This window comes from Camellia sinensis, chromosome 13 (assembly GCF_055761805.1).
Source record: "Camellia sinensis isolate YWXY chromosome 13, ASM5576180v1, whole genome shotgun sequence".
In the NCBI taxonomy this organism is placed as follows: Eukaryota; Viridiplantae; Streptophyta; class Magnoliopsida; order Ericales; family Theaceae; genus Camellia; species Camellia sinensis.
In genome coordinates this window covers 132,798,354-132,813,991 of record NC_138973.1, presented here as the reverse complement: position 1 = coordinate 132,813,991, position 15,638 = coordinate 132,798,354, and the positions used below count along the sequence as shown (strand labels likewise).

The window sequence follows — 15,638 nt, the reverse complement described above, 5'->3', positions numbered from 1 at the left end:
TCAATGTCTTCCTTGGAGCAAAGCCAGTCATCCAGCGAACAAGGAGATCGGCGCTGCATCACGCCGAGGTAGTAGCAGAGGAGGTAAAGAACTTGCTTGAGGCACGAGCAATACAGGAAGTGCACTACCCTCGGTAGATTTCCAACACGGTAGTGGTGCCCAAGAAAAATGGAAAGTGGCGAGTTTGTGTCGATTACAAGACGGTCAACCGAGCTTGTCCGAAAGACAGCTTCCCTTTGCCGCGCATTGACCAGCTAGTGGATTTGACGGCTGGACACAATCGGCTCAGTTTCTTGGATGCGTACCGCGGCTATCACCAGATTGCCATGCATGGGCCTGACCAAGAGATCACCTCTTTCACGACTCCAAGGGGACTCTTCTGCTATCGAGTTATGCCCTTTGGTTTGAAAAACGCCGGGGCAACCTTTCAGAGGATGGTGACCAAAATGTTCGCTCCTTTGCTCGGCCGGACAATGGAGGCTTACATCGATGATATGGTGGTAAAAAGCCGACATGAGGCACACCATTTGTCCGACTTAGCCGAGATGTTCGCCATTCTAAAGAAGCACAAGCTGCGCTTGAACGCCTCGAAGTGTGCCTTTGGCGTGGGATCCGGGAAATTTTTGGGATTCTTAGTCACGAACCGAGGCATCGAAGCAGACCCTACTCAGGTCAGAGCCGTGCAAGAATTGAAACAACCCAGCTCGGCTAAGGACGTGCAGCATCTGGCCGGGATGGCCGCCGCGCTTAATCGATTTATAAGCCGGTCATCAGATCGCTGCCGCCCTTTCTTTCAAGCATTGAAGTCAAAGTTCTCATGGGATGACGAATGTGACCGAGCTTTGGCCGAGCTCAAAGATTATTTGTCTTCTCCGCCGATGTTGGTTACACCAGAGCCCGGTGAGGAACTCTACCTTTACCTTGCCGTCTCCCAGCACGCAGTAAGTGCGGTGTTAGTCCGGGCTGAAGGAATCAAGCACCTCCCGATTTTTTACGTAAGTAAGACCTTGCTGCCGGCTGAGACGAGGTACTTGCCGCTGGAAAAGCTTGCGTTGGCACTGATGATGGCTTCGAGGAAATTGGCACATTATTTTCACGCCCATACCATCGTCGTACTAACCGAGTTTCCCCTCAAGGCCTTGTTTGAGCGCGCAGACTTTTCAGGCCGAATTTTAAAATGGGCGGTCGAATTGGGACAGTTCGATGTGAAGTTCCAGCCGCGCAACGCAATCAAAGCCCAGACCCTTGCCGATTTTGTTGCCGAGTTCTCACCTGGCACTCATCCGGTATGCCCGGTCGACATTGCCGAGGCAGATGATGAGACGCACACAATGCCAACCGAGGAACAACCAGCTGCAGAAGGTCGCGCCGCGGAGTTAGCGCGCACTATCGACGTTCCCTCAGTTTGCACGGTAATACCTCCCGGTGCTGCGATGACGGAGTTGTGCATCACCAACCCATCCACTCTGTCCGGTACCGCATCACCAAGGGGGGAAGGAATGGTTCCACACAGCTCAGAACTTGATGATTCGCCTACGGACTTGGGCATTCTGAACCAACTTGCTGAGTCCGGTGCCGAATCCTCAAGGGAGGGAGGAATGGTTCCAGGCAGCTCAGAACTTGCGGCCGGCTTCACACCGCAACCTGGTGATTCGCCTACGGACTTGGGCATTACGGACAAACTTGCTGAGTCCGGTGTCGAATCACCAAGGGGCACTGAATTTGAACCGGTCAACACCAAACTTGACACCGCACAGCCGAGCAGTTGTGATCCCATTGCCCTTCGCAACTCTCAAGACCCATCTGACTGCTGGAAGCTTTTTGTGGGGGACATGTGGAAGCTTTTTGTTGATGGAGCGTCCAACCGCCATGGTGTCGGCCTAGGTATTGTTCTTATATCCCCGGACGGCCTAACCATTGAGCATTCTATCACACTCGGCTTCCCGGCGTCTAACAACGAGGCTGAGTACGAGGCGCTTCTTGCGGGGCTCAAGAGCGCAATTCAAATGAAGGCTGCCAAGCTTCTGGTATATAGTGATTCCCAGCTTGTGGTTAACCAAGTTTCAGGGATTTATGAAGCGAAGGACGACAAGATGGCGAAGTACCAAGCTCTGGTCAGAGACCATATCAAGCTGTTTGAGGCAATCAGAGTCCAACGGATTGGCCGAGAAGAAAACAGCCGGGCTGATGAACTCGCCGGCCTCGCTTCCATGGTCGATAGAACGTCTCCAAACCCCCTGTTGATTGACTTTCTTCCGCGGCCGAGCATTGAAAACGCCGGGCAGACGGATGTGCTCTGCGCCGAGCTAGGTCCTTCATGGATGGACCCCTTGATCTTGTTCCTCAGAGACCAGACTCTTCCAACGGACAAGAAAAAAGCACACAAAATCCGGGTGAAGTCCGAGCGGTTTTGGCTCTCTCCATCAGGCGCGTTGTATAAGAAGTCCTTCACCGGTCCTTATCTCAAGTGCGTGCACCCGAACAGTGTGGAGGCCTTCTTGTTTGAAATTCATGAAGGCAGTTGTGGCAGCTACGTCGGGGGACGGTCCTTGGCCTACCGAGCTATTTCGCAGGGATACTGGTGGCCGTGCATGCAGGCCGACGCCCAAAAATATGTCCGCAAGTGCGAGAAATGCCAAAAATTCGCCCATCAGATCCACCAGCCTGCCAGGGAACTTCTTCCCCTCACCAGTCCTTGGCCTTTCGCCATGTGGGGGCTAGATATAGTGGGACCGTTGCCAACAGCACCGGGCAACCGGAAATTCTTCATCGCAGCCACAGATTACTTCACAAAGTGGGTTGAAGCTGAGCCCTTGGCAACCATCAAAGAAAAAGACGTGAAGCGATTTGTCTGGCAGAACATTGTCACGCGGTTTGGCGTCCCCAAGATTTTGATCTCTGACAACGGTACCCAGTTTGACGGTCGCCTATTCAGAGGATTTTGTGAAGATCTGAAGATAGAATTCTACAACTCCACCCCGGCCTACCCGCAGTCCAATGGTCAAGCCGAAGCATCAAACAAGACTATACTGGATGGGTTGAAGAAACGGTTGGAAAAGGCTAAGGGCAAGTGGGCTGAAGAATTATCGAGCGTCCTCTGGGCATATCGAACAACCCCGCGACGTTCGACCGGGGAAACTCCATTTGCTTTGGCTTATGGCATGGAGGCGGTCATACCCTTGGAAGTTGAAATGCCCACCCTCAGAACTGAGAGTTTTGAGCCCGAGCTAAATGCCGAGGCTATTGCCTTGGAGTTGGACCTAGCGGAAGAGCGCCGGGAGAAAGCCCTCATCCATGTTGCCGCTTACCAACAAGAGCTCTCCAAGAAGTATAACAAGACAGTGCACCCCAGACCGTTCAAAGTTGGGGATTGGGTTTTGAGGAAGATTATGGGCAACACCCTGGTGCCAGGAGAAGGCAAACTAGGGGCAAATTGGGAAGGACCCTACAAGATCACTGGTCTGGCTGGCAAGGGGGCTTACCACTTGGAGGATCTAGAGGGAAGAGCCATACCCCGGCCATGGAATGCGGCCAACTTGAAATTGTATTATTTTTAAGCTTTTTACTTTCCTCTTTTTGTAAAGCAATTTTTTGGCTTGCAAAGCAGAATGTAATTCTTTTTGTCAAATTATAGAAGTCATTTTGCATTAGCACTTGGATTGTTCTTTTAATGTTTAAAACCGAGATGATGTACTCCGGTTGGAAGAGTTGGTGATTCGTCCAACTTAAAAATCCCAACCGAGATGGTGTATTCCGGTTGGAAGAGTTGGTGTCTTGTCCAACTTAGGATTCCCAACCGAGATGATTTGCTCCGGTTGGAAGAGTTGGTGTCTTGTCCAACTTAGGATACCCAACCGAGATGATTTGCTCCGGTTGGAAGAGTTGGTGTTTTGTCCAACTTGGAATTCCCAACCGAGATGATGTACTCCGGTTGGAAGAGTTGGTGATTTGTCCAACTTAAAATTCCAAACCGAGATGGTGTATTCCGGTTGGAAGAGTTGGTGTTTTGTCCAACTTTGGATTCCCAACCGAGATGATTTGCTCCGGTTGGAAGAGTTGGTGTTTTGTCCAACTTAGAATCCCCAACCGAGATGATGTACTCCGGTTGGAAGAGTTGGTGATTTGTCCAACTTAAAATTCCAAACCGAGATGGTGTATTCCGGTTGGAAGAGTTGGTGTTTTGTCCAACTTTGGATTCCCAACCGAGATGAAGTACTCCGGTTGGAAGAGTTGGTGTTCTGTCCAACTTAGGATTCCCAATCGTGATGAAGTACTCCGGTTGGAAGAGTTGGCGTCTTGTCCAACATGGTATCTTGTCCAAACTTAGCTACAACCGAGATGGGTATTTTGGTGCATGAATTTGTTTTGTTATGCTCAAATTGCTTCGACCGTGTTATGGACTCCGGTCGACAAAGTGTTCCAATGATAAGTTATACCGAGATAGTTTGCTGAAGATGGAATGGATTACTACCGGACAAACACTTGGCGAAAATTCAAAATTTTTCATTGATAAAGAAATTCATTACAAGAGGTGGGGACAGAGCCCGGTTACATCAAAAGTATTGAAAGCAAAAATGCAAAGAAAAGAAAACTAAACCAGGGGGGATAGATTGGTGAATTCATCCTCGGCAGTCTCAAGGTTGGTGGTTGGGCTCGCTTCTTGGGCACCGGGCTCAACTTGACCGGGCTGCACTTCCACTACGGCGTCTTCAGCCTCCGAATCTGTCTCATCACTTCCTTCTTCAAGCCCCTCCTCGGCCTCCGCTTGAAGCGCACTGAATACATCATTTGCATATGGCACGAGGTAGACCGGTAGTGAAGCTTTGGGAGGATTGGCAAAAACGTCGGTGTCAGAGCCCTGGCCGAGCTGTTCGCAAGCGGATTTCCAGCCAGCCTTGAAGTATATGTCTTGTGTTGCAAAGACTTGCTTCTTGTAATTCATCTCGGCCTCGTTGAAACCCGCGTTGTTGGCAGCCCGGCAAGCCTTCTTCTTTGCCTTCTTCAAAGTGTCAACCTCGGCCTGGAGCTCGTTTTGTTTTTTCTCGGCTGCATTCAGTTGACTGAGCAGCCTGTTATTGTCATGGTTGGCCATCTCGAGAGAAGCTTTAGCCCGGCCGAGCTCGGCTTGAAGGCTTTCAACATGGCTGGCAGTGTCGTTGGCTTTCTGCCTAAGCCGGTGGATGCGCTCCAAGACCAAATGTTGTTTCTGAATGGCCTGCACAAAGAAGCAAAGTACATCAGAAAGGGGACCGAGCAAGAAGGACCGAGCAAACACTTGTGAAATGTTAAAAAGAACGCCGACTTACCCTGGCCATGGACTTCACGGAAGATTTTACCAGCCGGGTGTCAGGGACATGGTCACTGCCTACCACGTCGCCCGGTAGGAGAAATGCTTTGGAGAGATCGAAGGCAAGCAAATGTTCTTTGTCTGCCTTGATCGAAGCAGTCGCCGGGATGTCCTGTCCCCGGTGCTTCAGCTGAGGACGCCAAGCGGGCACGGGAGCAGGAGTTTCAGCAGGATGTTCGGTTGTCAGCTCGGTGACGAGCTCGGCAGAGGGATCTGCCCTTGGTCTTTTTCCAGCCCGGCGCGCTTCTCTGGCAGATTGCACGGCAGCTGGAGCTGGAGATGCAAGGGCTACGACGGCTGCACTCGATTGACCGGCAGCCGGGGAACGGGTGGTGACGCTCGGTATCTCGGCTGAGGTCGCGGTTAGAAGGTTTTTGATCCGAGATCTTTTGGCCATTTCTTGCTCGTCGGTTAACCGGATTAATGGGACGTCTGGTAGGGTTGGATCTGGAGGTGGCGAAGGAGCTCTGAGGAAGTCAGTTACTCTACTCCGGCGCGGAGCAGAATATCTGTAAGTCGGTGTGTAGCCGAGCAATTCGTTGCAGTCTCGGTGACGGTACCTAAGCACGGCCCGAATTGCCTCGACGTTGGGGAATTGGTAGTTGGCTTGCAAGGCGTGGATAGCTGCAAAAGAAACAGGGAAACCGGTTAGTAAAACTAAAGAATAAAGTTAACCGAGCAAGTTTGAGTGGCTTACATGAAGAACCGAAGTCCTTGCTTATGAACCAGCCCGGCACCTCGGCTGTTTCGTAGTTGCCGGACACCCAGAAAAAATCATCATCGTGCATATCTTTGTCCGGGGTGCCGGTTATGATTTTTTGCTTGCCCGGTCTTATTTTCAAGTAGTAAGCTAGGCCGTCGCCGGTGTGGCCCATTGTGTATTGCCTCAATATCTCGGCTAGGCCTAAGTTGGTGCCCAGCCGTTGATTCAATTCGTGAACGCCGTTGATTATTCTATAAGTGTTGGTGGACACCTGTGTGGGTGCCAGCCCGGTGCGGCGGAGGAACTCGGTTATAAGAGGGTTGAGCGGGAAACGAAGACCCCCTTCAACGATGGATAGCACGGTGAAGGGGCACTCCTCCCTACCCCAAGGTGTGGTCTCCTCTTCTGCGAGCTGCAGGTGGACATCGGCCGGGACGCCGTAGTCCTCCCTAAATGTAACCAGCGCAGCCGGAGTATCCACTAGGAAGCGGAACTTCCCCATTTTTGGCCGGCTTAGTGTATCCCGGCTGAGGGGTTTGGCTCTGGGTATTGGATGTTGCCCGGTCCTGAGAGCCTCAGGAATGACGGTGGTCCCCTTGGACTCTGCAGGAAAAGGATGGCAAGTGTTAGCGCGGTCGCGCGAAGGTGCTGGATTTAGCTCGGCCATTAAGTGTGCCAAACCACCTCGGTTGTCTATTCTATCTAAGGAGCCCGGTCGCCCAAGCGGACCAGATGTTAGCCCGGTTGAACGGCCAAGTCCTTCTGTTATCTCGGTTTTCGCCTTGGTTGAAACAAACATGTTGTTTGCCCGGTTTGTTTGGTTTTATGGATCAAAAGAAGGCCCAGAGCCCGGTTCACCCCAGTTCTTCAGTGTTCTTCAGGCAGACGAAGAACACCAAGAACAGTGGAAGGTTTGATGCGGGTTCTACGACCTATGCCCTAATAGCTATGTTTTTGTACCCTAATGTGTGTAAAATGAAAGAAAATAGCAACTAGAGGGATCGAAAATCTTACCTTTGGAGGTTGGGGGCAGTTCTTCCAAGAGTGAGAAATGGCAGTCGAGATCGAGTAGAGGGCTTGAGCTCTGGATCGTCAGGAAGTATAAGGGCAGTAGGAAGAAACGGCTTGAGGAGGGTGTTGTATTTGTAAGGGTGAAAGGCCGCCCAAATTCAAATTCTGGCAAAAACGGCGGGTTGGCTGCCCGATGACCAATGGCAGACCGCCACGTGTCCCCATTTATGGCTTTGGCAGGACTGAAGCGACGGGTTGAAAAGACGAAGAGCCAACCGAGCTACTTTCAACGGGAATAGGTCAGCTGAGGAATATAACCGGTCAAATCTGCGGACAATTACGTCAACTAGCTCGGTCGAGGCTTGGCGTCTTGACGACCGGAGAAACGTTATCTCGGACGAGGTGAATAATCCCAGTCACGCTTCCGCGGACGGAATTAAGGGGCAATTGAGAGGGTGATTTATGCTCCGGTGTTGGGCCGAGGTATAGACCGAACAAGTTGAGGGCCCAACAGAGCATTGGGCCGAGATGATCGACTGTTCACCCGGAGATGGGCTACCAGAAGTTGGGCCGGGCAGAGTTTGGTCTGTGTGCTGCCCCGGACCGTGCAGAAGCTGCTCGGCCAGGAAGTGACCGGTCAGGCTAGGATGCTCGGTCCGAGGATTGTCGAGACCAGACAGACCGAGAGGCCGGCGCTCGGAAAGGCGCGGTCAGCCGAGGTAGTTGACTGACCGGCGAGAAGGCCGACCAAAGGAGGAGCCCGGGCTAAGCTCTGCCGAGATGCCGCCTAGCCCGGTCCTTCATTCGGTTATCCGGTTAGGCGCTTAAGGTATGAAGCATGGTATGACCGAGGTAGGGCAGCTCGGCTGCCGAGCTCCAGCTATGCTGACAGGCAGTTGAGAGCAGGTGATGAACGGCATGGTTTATGCTGACAGATGGGATAGCAGAGCCACGTGTCAGGAGATGACAGGGAGTGGATATGGGGCTCAGAAGGTATATAAGCATGTCTGCGCCCCCCATACGCGATAGACGAACACTCTGTAAGAAAATCCTTACACTAAAACACTCTCCCTTCTCTCTATTCCCTCTAAGGTGTGTGCTAACTTGTCCGTCGGAGGGTTTTTCCGGCCACACACCGCCGGGTAGCTCACCATTACTTGCTCGCAGGTGATCGGACGTCGACGGAGCTCGGAAGAAAAGAATACGGGACGCCGGAATATTTGCTCCCCGTACAGTACTCATAGCTAGGGTGTTAGCATGGTATGACCATCATGTAGTTTAGCTATTTTGTTAGTTTTTCGCTTTGTTTTCACATGTTTTGTTTAGTTTATTAAAATAGCGTGTTTAGGGTAGTTTGATATTCATGTAATCATGCATTGAGCCTAGTTTGATCATCATCTAGTCTTATCATATTTTTCTCTTTTTATTTGTTAGTTCCTTTTTGTGCATAAAAATCATGTTAGTAGCCTCAATGTGGGCTTAGGTTCATGTTTGTATGATTAGTTGTATATTTAGGATCATATTTATTTTATATAATGTGTTGGATGCATGGTATGGTATAGACACCCCATTTTGATTGGCTTTGTGACACCCGAATTTTCTTTTTTTTTTAAATTCAAATTTTGCAATAAAAAGAACTCAAAATAATAATAATAATAATAATAATAATAATAATAATAATAATAATAATAATAATAATAATAATAATAATAATAATAATAAATGCATAATTTAGGAAATCGATTAAATTGTTAAGGAAGTAAATTGTGAGACACCACACGTTAAATATTTTAGAAAGTGGTAAGTGATGTTTTATAGTTTGGTAGTGAGATTTTTAGACACGAACCTAACCTATAATCATACGAAATTTTTGAGATCATTGTGGATTACCAAAGAGGGCGACAACTCTTAGAATTATAAGGAGCCAACCCTAATCTTCTAGAGACATTGACTTAGATGACGCCAACCCTAATCTTCTAGAGCCATTGAATTAGATAACGCCAACACTAATCCCTAGATGACCTTTGGTCAATTGGTAAGAGTCAAGGGCCAGGCGACGCTTTCTGAGAACACGAAATTAACTTAAGCTCCAAGAATTGATGCATATAAATAGGGCATGATAGTAGAAGCAAGGAAGGAAATCCATGAAACAAGTCGAAAAAGAAATAACACGAGGTTCGGTAGCACGGGAAGAATAGGGATAAGTTTATATTAGAGGTGAGTTTTATTATACCTTGAGTTATTATTATATGTTTTCTACATGTCTTGAGTTACCATAATATATTTTATGAATATTTTGAGCTACCACAATTCATTTTACATAATTTTTGTTTATGGTTAGGTTAATGTTTCAATTACGTGGATTATTTTCTGAACTCTATTTGCGTAAATTAAAACCCATGGACATGTTTGTCTAAATTTTGAAAAGTATTTGACAATGATCTTGTAAACAATTATTTTCTGTAAGTACCACCACGGGAATCCCATGCCTTGTGGGACTTAAATAACCATTGGCCCCTGTTTGACCACCTTGTGGTCCCCTGTTTGTCATGGATCCATTAACCCCTGTTCTGATTGTCACTCCAGTGACTCCTTTCTGTTCTATTCTGTACCGTGGTTATAGTTATTTATTTCAGTTTTTGCCACTTAATTAATTTATGTATTCAACTCAAATTATGTTAATGTTTTAGCCTAAATAACTATCCATGGCTATTTTGATGCCCCTATACTCACAGTATAATATTTCTCACTCTGCTATGTGCTTATAGCTGTTACCCCTTTCAGGTGATGAAGTTTAGCAGGATCAAAATAGGGAATGAATCGCTGTGTTGTTTTTATTTATTTTTAAGATTTCTATCTGTGTTTTTTCCGGACTCTTGTAATACAATAAAGCTCAATGGACTATGTTTGTTTCATTTTATTAAACATTTGGTACTCAATTATTTTATTTTAATTTATTTAATTTAACCGCTTGTGCTATGACTACAAAATTATTTGAATCATTTTACGATTATCTTGTCACGACGCCGAGCCTTTGGGTACCGGGTTTGGGTCGTGACAGGCTTTATGACTTGGGCGCACTTTTCTGGTTACCCAATGATGAAAACTGAGATGTGCTAATCCTATGAGTTCCTCAGTAGCAAATCCGAGAGCTAAGCCTTAAATCCTAACTTTGCACCTGTTTTGGCCAAAATATTTTTCTGCCAATTGAAAACCTTTTTCAAACTCTGTTTCGTTGTGCAGCTCTAGACATTTCCACCATGTCCCGGGGCTCACCTTTTGAAAACTCAAAACATTGTCCTCTTTCAAATAGATTGAGCAAAGGATATATTATGAATAAATGGAAGGGATGGAATCCTCTGAAATACATGTTTCTCCTTTCAAATCATGCTAACCTTACTTTATTAATCCAACGATATATGTTTCATCTAGCCAGTCAACAATTCATGGCCGGATGAAAATACAGTCGACTGGATATATAATGGTACAACTGAATTGTCCGGTAATAAAGTATTTTCGAGAATTTCAATCTTTTCTATGAGGTTTCCACAAATATCTGAGATATAAATAGAGGACGAAACCTCATTTCATTAGGTTAGAAAATTTGCCTAAGGCTTAGAGAGAAGTTTGAGAGCTCCATTACCACACTTCATCTTCAACCTCCACTTTTCATAACTTCAATCATCAAAACTCCATTGAAGCTTCACTCTAAGCTTCTTGTTGAAATCTTAAACACTCTAAGCTATATCCAGTGGACCTTGAGGGTACCAATAAAGAGTTTGGAACCAAAAAGCTCATCATTTTTAAGAGGTGAAACTTTTGAACTTTTGTATCACTTTCTCTCTCTCGTTCTTCATTTTTAAGCTTTGAATTTCATTGTTTACTTGTTGTAATCATGTGATAAGTCCTCATGGATGTGGTTGGGGATAGAAAGTAATCATTCATCCATTGATTGATAGTTTTCATTACTTTTGAATAGCTTTGCTCTCTTTTCTTGCTTTCTAGAGATATAGTCCATTGTTGTATATTGGAACATTGTGGATGTGGTTGGGAAGTAGATAGTAGCCATCTATCCATTGCTTTCTAGATGGATGATCTTTGAGATTTGATGTTGATAAAGTTGTTATTTTTCATATTCATTAATTTCTCTTGGAAGTAAAGTAAGAGGTTTTGGGTCAAAGATGTTGAAAACTCTCTTCCCAATCATTTATGAACATGGAAAGGGGTGGAAACATCCTTGTTCCATGAATAGAAGAGGAGTATTCAATAGCCTTTAATGAATCTCTTGCTTTAGAGGCAAAGCTTCCACTAAGAAATGATAGACATTAACCCACTCTCTCTAATTTGTTAACAAACCCATGATGTTATATAAAGCCATTGGAGTAACTGATGTGGTTTTGGTTATCAATGGTATGAATAGAGATGGAAACAAGATAGATATGGGTCAGGGAACCTTTACCCTACCTTCACTCCCATTTAGTGGACATTATCTCATACTCGACCTTACTCATTGCACCTCTTTCACACCCTCACTCTACCCGTGCTTAGTAAAATCTTATCCCTAACCTTACCCACTTTGGATAACACGCCTTTTTGGGCCCACTCACATGTCGTTCCTAACTCAACCTTTTCATCTATATTGCACATCAAATGTAAATCATAATAGTCTATAGTAGTTGTACAAATCCTATTTTGACCGACCATTAAGACTTAGGTGCTTAAAATGTTTCCCGATGATTAAAGGTATCATAATTTCAACCTTAAAGATGCTTGAATTGTTAGAGTTGTTGTGTTGCTATTTTCCTGCCAAAAATTATTTTTAGCCAAAATTATGGTTTTTTTTATTATTCGTTTTGAGGTCCTATTTTCACCTAGAAATAGTTGGAATTTGAAAATGTATATTTCTTACGAAATTGTATCCCTTGGAATTATATTTCACAAACTCAACTTAGGGACAAAAGTTACCTCTAGAGACAAAAACAGAGCCGAAACATAGGCTAGTGAGGCCAAAAACAATAAGAAACTGAGAGAAACTGTGTTGAAACTGAGGAAAACAGACAAAAATAGAGTGGAACCTTGCCAAATCATCAAAACCAAGTCTCCCAACCCTAGTACAATCCTAATCAGCTCCCAAGGTAGAGGGAGGAAGGAAAAAGTCATCCAAAAACAAGCTCAACTAGGACTTTCGAAAAATCAATCAATTTTTCCAAAAATCAACAAAAATTGGAAAAACACTCAAACACTCATCAAAAAATTAAAATAAAAATCTAAAGTGAAAACTGATCAAATTTCAACCATGAAGGAATTTTTTATTTTTTATTTTTGGATTTATTTAATTTTATTTTTATTTTTTGTGTACAAAGAAGAACGAATGAAACAAGGAACAAGAGAAGAATCTTCAAGGAGGAAGATGAAGCTCTGATACCATGTTAGATTTGCATAAAAGAAAGAACAGAATGAGAGGAAGAAAAGAGAGATCACTGCTGCTGAGTTTTATTTCTCACTCCTAAACATATTAGGGTTACACATTCTTATAATAAAAGACTAAAGGAGTAAATGGCATAACTATCCTTCCACACTAATACTTAATAGTTTCTTCCTAAATGATGGATATTTAGTCAATCATGACTGATCATATTTTTATTTTGTTTCCATTTTTACCCTTTTCGGCACTTGTGTCTTGCATTAATCAAAAAGCATGTGATTTCTCTTGTAGGGACTAATCATTAGTTCTCGTAAGAATTCCCTTCAACACTTCAAGAAACCTTGGGCTCACTAACATGAACCCGACAAGGATCTTTTAGATGTTGTCAAGGTTTGATGCATTCCCATTATGTCTACATTTTATTATAAGAAGGTAGTTTTCAGAGATTGTTGGTCTCTATTTCATTTTCAGATGTCATCAAGCTATCAAGCTGACGGTTCTAATTGGTTCATCTGGAGTAGGAAGAACATTCACAAAAGAGGTGATTGAGGCCATGGCCTCCTTTAATAAGGTACTCTCTCTCTCTCTCTCTCTCTCTCTCTCTCTCTCTCTCTCTCTTTCTCTCTCTACAAAATTTTACAATAAGACTCTAAATGAATGGTCTCTCTCTCTCTTTCTCTACAAAATTTTACAGTATGACTCTAAATGAATGGCATGCAGAAACCTCTCATTATGGCTCTCTCCAACCCAACCTCACAATCTGAGTGCATAACTGAAGAAGCTTATACCTGGAGTCAGTTAAAAACAAATTATGCATTTTTTATTATCTTATAATTTGATGCTTTAATGCAAAGTAATGTCTGATTGGATTTAAATACAAAACTAATAAATTTCTCTATTCTAAAAAAAGAGACATGCAATTTTTGCCAGTGGAAGTCCATTTGACCCTATAGAATACAATGGAAAACTCTATGTACCTGGCCAGGTTCTATTACTTTATACTTCTAGTTTTTTGGTGTTATATCCTTAATGCATCTGAGATGGATACTAAAAATTGATTTTGATGGCACCTTTTCTTTTCTTTTCTTTTTTTTTTTTGGTGATCAATTCAAGCAAATAATGCATATATTTTCCCTGGATTTGGTTTGGGTTTGGTCATCTCTGGTGCAATTTGTGTACACGATGAAACACTTCTGGAAGCTTATAAGTGCACTACATATTACATAACTACACACATTATAAGTTGAATACAATTTACTTGATAATTGAAGAGAAAGGAATTCATTTCTTTATTTATTTCATTTTACTTCGCTTTATTATTTTTTTTTCCTTTACTCTGGTCACATATCTATGCAAGTCATACATTTTTTTTTTATCGGCAAATGTTAGTTGTTAGTTATTAGATTAGCACATATGGAAGAAAATCTCCCCACCCTTGGCAAAGCATCTAACTGCTTGCACTCCTTTAATTCAACTCCTCTAATGAAAATTGAATTCATGACCTCTTTGGGAGTAAGCCCTAAGGAAGGCATGGTGGCCAACTAGGCTATGCAAGTCGTACATAATGAATAGACTGTCTTTAGAAAAAGTTCTGAGATGTTTACTTAAATTCCAATAGAACATAAACTCATAAAACACCTTGTGTTTGTTTTATTCCCTTGATGTGTGATCTGGTTCTATAAGGGTGATTTGCCATATTACTGTCCTTGGCGGCGCAGGTTCAAGTCATTGAAATAGTCTCTGTACATCTTGCCCTCTCTAGATATCCTTTTAACAGAAGTTTTTTTCACTAGTTGCCCATAATCATGTGTAAAGCACTATGGAAAACGTTTGGCAAAACCTATTAAATTGTAATTCTAGACGACAAGCACAACAAATAGATAGAATAGTTCACCCTTGTATCTAAATCATCAACTTTCCTTTATAACAACGGTGGCTTTGGCTGAGCAAGTAACAAAAGTGAACATTGACAAGGGTTTGATCTATCCACCATTCTCTAATATCAGAAAGATCTCTGCTCACATTGCTGCTAATTTAGTTGCTAAAGCATATGAACTTGATGAGTTAGTGAGTGTACCTTTGGTTGCTTCATGTGTCTTACCACCGCTGTAATGTAGAAGTGGGTTGATAGCTACGATAAACTTACTTGAAGTCTTCAGGCTTGAAGTGGGTGGTTCAGAGCCTTCATTGTCAACAGACACATCTCTCAGACAGGTCTAAAGAGGTTTGGAGAAAATTACTGCTGCTATAAGGGTCCACCAGTGTTGAAAACCCTGGGTGAGGTTAGGAACATGCTTGAAGTAATAGGTGCTAAAGCCTTGTAGAAGTTTTTCATTCTCCACTCCAATTAGTTTTGCATCGGAAGATTCTTTGATATTGATCCTTGTCCATATTTCTTCTTCAATGGTGGAGTGAAAGTAAAGGCAAGGTGTGCCTTGAGTAAGTTCAAATTGTCTGACCCATTGATTGGGAGAATAGTTTTCAATACTATAGCTAGATATTTTGGTCGAGCAGATAGAACACCCCACTAGGATATGTCTACAAGTGAGAATATGTTTTCATGTTTCAACTTGACAAATCTTTTCTTTATCTGTTAGGTTCGAGGGATCCATGAAGGGATGTTGTAGTCTAGAAGATGAGAATCGACACGATTGAAATAGCATGAACAGTAGGGGGTCTTTGTTAGATGGAAGGTTCAAGAGTGTAGTAAGGCATTCAGAGAAGCTAAGTTTGGGTGTCAACAAAGGTGAAGAAACATTCTGCATAAGAGTAATGTTTGGGGATCATAGTGTTTAGTTTGGGAGGTCGTATTTCAAGAAAATAGGCATACAACCATGCTTGGAAAAGCCAGAATGGCCCACCACAATTGGCAGATATTTTCTTATCAACAAGGGAAAACATGCCTTTGTTATGATTAGGAGGAGAGTTAGTATAGCTTGCGTACAAGAAACTAAGTGGACGGGCGAGAAAGTTGGGGAAATTGAGGATATCAGTTTTAAACTGTATTATAGTGGTAAGGAGCAGGAATGGGGTACGAATCTTAATTGCCAAGGGTCTTGTGGAGAATGTAATAGCGGACATTAGGAAAGGGGATAAGATTATGTTAGTTAAACTAGTTATTGGAGGGAATATAGTGAACGTTATTAGTGGAT

General features: G+C 43.9%; 1 pseudogene; it reads left to right on the top strand.

The window, feature by feature from the left end:
• The first annotated feature begins 11,422 nt into the window (after nt 1–11,422).
• Nucleotides 11,423–15,141, top strand: LOC114280819 (NADP-dependent malic enzyme-like; annotated as a pseudogene).
• The last annotated feature ends 497 nt before the right edge of the window (nt 15,142–15,638 follow it).